Raw genomic sequence first — 6,000 nt, 5'->3', positions numbered from 1 at the left:
GGAGAGAAGACCGTATCCCATGAGCTGTTCTCTTGGACCAAATGAAACGGGGAAAACAAGCTGAGTTCCAGCACTCATCTCTCTGCTCGGGATTGTGGATGTGCCGTGACCAGCTGCTTCACACTCCTGCCACCACACCTCCACCCCGAGGGACCACACCCTCACACTGTGAGCCAAAATGACCCTTCTTGCTCTAGCTTGCTTTTGTGGGTTATTTGGTCATAGCAACAGCAAAGGTAACTACTTCAGGGGTCAAATGCTGCTGAGCCTTCGCGTGCCAGCTGGGTGAGCTTGATGGGAACAGAAGGGCTATGGAGGCATCCCAACCCTCCGAAAGCTTGCTGGAGCCATTCAGAGCGTGCCGCTGTCAGGTCCTAATGCAGAGAAGAATTGCTTGTCTTCAGATGGCTGCACCAACATGGCGCCAGCTCTCTCTCAGGTGCACAATGTGGGAATGACAGCTCCCGGAGCAGCTGTCATGAAACTAGTGTGACACCTGGAAGTGCAGCGTGTGGTGGGTCTAAGTCCTGTCGTGCTGTGTCCACCAGAGACGTGTCGAGACGCTGGGAAGCTGAGTCATCTCTCCAGGCCCTCTCTCCTTCTTCTGCTAAAGTAGCCAGAATCCAATCATTAGAGCTACAGCCTCACAACTTAATCTAATCGCTTCCCCATGCCCCACCTCTAAACACCAGGGTTGAATTCAATTTCCTCTCTGATAATACTATGAACAGGAAACTTTGGAAGCCAAATCCAGTGCTTAGGCAAACAAAGCACACATTCAAACCCTCTGAATTGAGAGTGAAGGAGAGCTGGGTTCCCAGAGAAGATGCTGGGCCAGAAATTCCACCAGCACCCAGCCCCATCACCTAGGTTTATAGGCATCACCTCTCCCCTGACAGTTGATTCATCTCCACAGCTATAGGCAAGATAGTGAGACTCTGCCTGCACTGATGGGTTTAGTCAGCCTGTGGATTCAGCCCCTTCCTGGAGAGGGCAGGTACTATGGTGGAGGATTTGACAGTCCAGCGTATAGAGGGAATCATTCCAACTTTCCCGGCACTTAGCCCACCGGGACTTTGCCAGGACTGCACACTTTTCCCCTCTGAAACATTATAATTTTTTATCAGTTCAAAGCAGTCCAAATTCAGAGAAATTTCACTGTATAAAGTCACTATGAACAATAACCTTGGCTTTTCTTGCCGATGCCTTTCCAATCCCTCTGTCTGCCTCCCACTGTCGGTCAGCTGAGAGTGTTGCATACTGTAGCTTTCAACCTGTGATCTAGTTCACAGCACATTTGCAGACTGAAGTGGGATTTGAACTGTGTCTTTTCACTTGTCCCAAGAAGGAGTCAACCAATTATGAACTCAGCTGCTTTCTAGTTCAGGAAACCTGAGCTCAGAGAGATGACCTGCTTGCCTAAGACCACAAAGGAGTGGGTAACCCATCGGGGACTCCCCAACCTTTGCTGGGTGTTGTTAAAGATAGGTCTGGGGTCCCGAGAAAATAACCGCACCATCCAAAATATTTCAGCAAGCAGAAAGTTTACTTCTGCAGAAGGGAGCACAGCCACGCTGAATCCAGCAGGCGAGCACATCCGGAGGGAAGTTCCTCTGGGTGTGGTGTGCCACTCTGAGAAGTCATAATGTATTTTCTTTTTAATTATGAGTCTGTGTGTGGGCCTGGGTATGTGAGTGCAAATGTCTGGGGAAGCCAGAGGCATTGGATGCCCTTGAAGCTGGAGTTCCAGGAGGTTGTGAGGCTCCTGACATGGGTGATGGGAACTGAACTCCAGCCCTCTGCAAAAAGAGTGCACGCTCTTAACCACTGAACCGCCTTGAGCCCCGTGGCCTCACACTCATTCTTAGTGGGCTAACCCAGAATGGTACAGATGATGAGCAAGCGCAGCTTTCAAAAGGAAGATGTAACGTCCAGCGCGTGCTCTGCTGACCCTGGAGGAATCTGACTTTCTGCCAAGCGGCTTCTTCGCCATTTGTTTGAAAAGACGTATTTATTTTTGTTTCGTGTATATGGGTGTTTTGCCCTCACATGTGTCTGTGTACCTACCACGAGAGTGTCTCGTGCCCTCGGAGGCCAGAAGAGGGCGTCAGATTTCCTGCAACTGGAGTTACAGATGGTCGTGAGCTGCTGGGAATTGGACTGGGGTTCCCTGCAAAAGCATCCAGGGATCTTAACCACTGAACCCTTGCTTCGGCACTCTGTTTGCTTTTAAACGATGCTCCCTCTTATTTAACTCTTTAGTAGAAAAGACTGTCCATGTTGCTTACGTTTCTCAGTCCCTCTCTGCTGGCAGAAAGGAACAGGGCTTCCCAGTGCAGGAGAGCTGTTGGATAAAGCACAGGAAGCCTGCTGAATGTACGTTACACACAACAGTGGCAGTCGTTGCACGTTCTCGTGAAGGTGGACACAGTCCTTGTGGATCCACCTGATACTATAAAATTGCTTGTTTATTTCGAACTCCAAATACAACTGGAAATCTTGAGATTCTATTTGCTAAATCTGATGACTGAAACTTGGAGAAGATGCTCCAGGGTCACTATGGCCCAGGGAGGAACAGAGACCACCCACAAGGATGTAGGGAGTTTCGGGCAAATCCAGCCTTGAATCCTGCTGCTCCTGTGGGTGGCTGGGAAGCCCTCTGAAGTTTCTGGAGTATGATAGAAAAAGCATCTTCCTCCACATGCTTCCTGTGTGTCCCTGCCCCTTCCCCAGCTGTCCTGCAGGGCAGAAGCGTGAAGCAGATCCGAGATCCCCCATGGAAACTGGAGACCAGAAAAGTGAGGTCACAGCAATTAGAGCCGATGCTGGTGATTGAGATTTCCAGACAAGCAGGACTGGCTGCTCAGGAAGTGGCTAATTAAGCAGGAGACCCTAATTAAGAAACGATTGGAGCTTTTGATGCAAACCCCAGTGGCTGCCCAGCAGAGCAGAGAGAGTCTGGTGCTCAGGCTCCTCCTAGTGCGGTTGCTCGCTAGGGACCTCAGGCAACTCACACAGCCTCTCCCCGCTGCTGTTTTGCAAACTATTAAATGAGGACGCTGGGCTGACTGCTTAAAACGCTGCTGGCCTCGAAACGGGCAATTCCAGAGAGCAGATGTACTACGCTTCTGGGATCCTTCCCCCCAACACTGGATAATTCCTCTGCCTTCTAGGGGTCCTCCTCGCCCTCTGTGCACCCTACCAGAGGCCATTTATCATTTCTAGAGGCTTCTGCTCTGTAAAGCCAGCTGTCGTCAATTGTGCCTTTCTTTGTTTTTTTATATCCCAGCTTAACTTCTATTCGCAGATCCCATGCCTCTAGGCTGGCAATTCGAGGTTCCCCTGGGATGTACCACACTCTAGGGACTGAATGCCATGCCAAATCATGTGTAGGCAGAGGTCAGAAGACTCTGCTGAGATTTCCTTGCTACCATCTGGGCCTCAGGGGTGGTCCATGGCTGGTTGCCATGGAGATTGCATTTCCATCTGCTGAGGATGCAACTTGTGGTGGATGATTGTGATAATGACCACAATTATCCTGTTTCCCGATGTTCACATCCCTTGGTAGTTCCTCTCCCCAACACTCGCTGCAGGATTGGCCATGTGACTGCTTCTGACTAACTGATCAGAGGGAGATGGGGGGGGGGAGACAAACTTTTCATGATTGCAATTTTGTTCCTTCGGGTCCTGACACTGCCATTTGACATGCCTAGGTTAGCTGCCTGGAGCATGGTAAGAAGTACAGGTTAATGTAGACAAAGCCAGGGGGTGTGTTATTCCAGGCAAAGTTGATCTGCTAACTGACTATATCCAAGAAGATTCAGATTCAGAAAGCCAATGGACTCATCCGAAACAACGCTTTCATTTTAAGTGTGGGGATCATTTGCTATGTAGTAAAAGCTAGCTGATACACAGCTTTCCCTACACTTTCGTGTCTGCACCTCCTGCCCAGCGTTGCAAGAATACGTAGATGCTTTCCTTCCATGTACAGGGCTCTGTAGCCCAAGGCCCGAGTTGTCCTGTCTTACAGAAGTGAGCAAGGAGGGGCCTCTCTTGATTTAGAATTTGTAAGACGTCATTTGCTAAGGTGTAGCAAAGGCTTTTAAGTCATTGTCTGTATTTTGAGGCAATGTCTCCGATGGCCCAGGCTACCCTGACACTGTGCAGACTAGGCTGGCCTCTTGCCCCCACCTCTCAAGTACTCACAGGTGTGGCCACTCATCCGGCCTCACTGTCTCTCTTTGTCTCACTTAACTAGGAAAATAATCCGAAATTTCAGGAAAAATGTAAGACATGGGTCTTGCTGTTTAACCTAGTCTGCAGTCTGTTCTTAAGCTTAAGAGCTCAAACGATCCCCCTGCTTCAGACTCCTGACACTTGAGGTTACAGGTACATGTGATCCATCTGGCAGATTAAAAAAAAATCAAATCTCTGCACAAAATGATTTTGATGATAGTGTTACTTATACTAGCAAAAAAATATAAAGCAGGGGGATGGAGAGATGGCTCAGTAGTTAAGAGCACTGGCTGCTCCTCCAGAGGACTCAAGTTCAATTCCTAGCATGCATATGACAGGGCACAGCTGTCTGTAACTCCAGTTCCAGGGAACCCAATACCCATGGGGAAAACACCACCAATGCACACTTAAAAAGTATAAATCATCTAAATGTTCAACAAATAGTGTGGAAATTATGTATTTGTATGACCACAATTACAAGGAATTTGCAAACAATATAAAACAATGTTTTGGAATACAGCAAGCTATTGGACTGAAAAGTACGTGAAATCACATAGGACTCTTATATTCAAATGCAGGGGAATGTTGGAGCTGGTGGTATGTCTTAGCAGGTAAATGCACCACTTGCTTCCAGGCTGAAGAGCTGAATTCAATCCCTGAAACCCACATTGGGGAAAATTGACTTCCAAAAGTTGAAAGTGGTGGTGTACATCTGTCCCTGGGGAGGTAGAGGCAGGAGGATCAGGCATTGAAGGTTATTTCCCACTATATAGGAAATTTGAGACCAACCTGAGCTACGTTAGACCTTATCTCAAGTTTAAATTAAAAGTAAGATTAAATTATATTAAGTAAGGTATGCAGAAGACTTTGGGTATGTGCTATGTAAACCACATCACTGTATAGAATGGACTTGGTCCTGGATCTGGGATCACACAGCACCAAGTTCTTGAGTCTAGGGAAGGAAAGGTGCACACTATACAATTTGTGATACTAAACACACACTGAGATGTGACTCCACTTCCCAGGTTGGCAACATGTGTAAAAGTGCAGACACAGATTTCTGTGTTGCTTATTGATAAAGGTATTATAAAAGGGTGACAATTTTGGAGGATCATTTATCCACAATGAAAATTCCTCCCTGGTCCTGTGACTGTTTCAGTCTGTAGAATCTTCTGGGGTGTGTAGGAGCCTGGAAGGTGGAGATAAATCAGGCATCGAGCTGGAGAGTGCCAGCTGTTACTAAGGAGAAGAGCAACCACTGCTGAGCAGAAGTTTGCAAAGGTGTGTCTTAGGTGACAACAGCATGTGATATGAGAGCTTGGGGATAAGGGTACAGTTAGAGCACCACAAAGATTTGCTAGATGGGTTTACAGGATATGGCTGTGCTCACACTGGGAAAACCAGAACAGACGCTGCTCAGTCCCTGATGCCGCCTGCCTCAGCAGTCCCAGTCTGACGCTGAAGGCCTTGAGGATTCTGGAGAGCTGTTGGTTTTCAGTCCACACTGGAGGACAGTGGCAGTGGCGGCAGCAGCAGATTAAGTGCACTGACAAACAGGAGAGGGAGGCAAGTAGACGAAGGAGCCACAGCTTTGGCTGGCCAGATGGCTCAGTGGGTAAAGACCACTAAGCCTGATGACCGGAGTTTGATCTCTCCATGGGACGCATGTGGTGGATGGAAAGGACTGATTCCTGCTAGCTGTCCTCTGATCCGCACACATGTGCTGTAACATGCGTGCCCATAGATTCATTCTCTCTCTCTCTC

This window comes from Microtus pennsylvanicus, chromosome 8, assembly GCF_037038515.1.
Source record: "Microtus pennsylvanicus isolate mMicPen1 chromosome 8, mMicPen1.hap1, whole genome shotgun sequence".
In the NCBI taxonomy this organism is placed as follows: Eukaryota; Metazoa; Chordata; class Mammalia; order Rodentia; family Cricetidae; genus Microtus; species Microtus pennsylvanicus.
The sequence above is the reverse complement of the archived record's forward strand: the minus strand, read 5'-3'. Positions refer to the sequence as shown.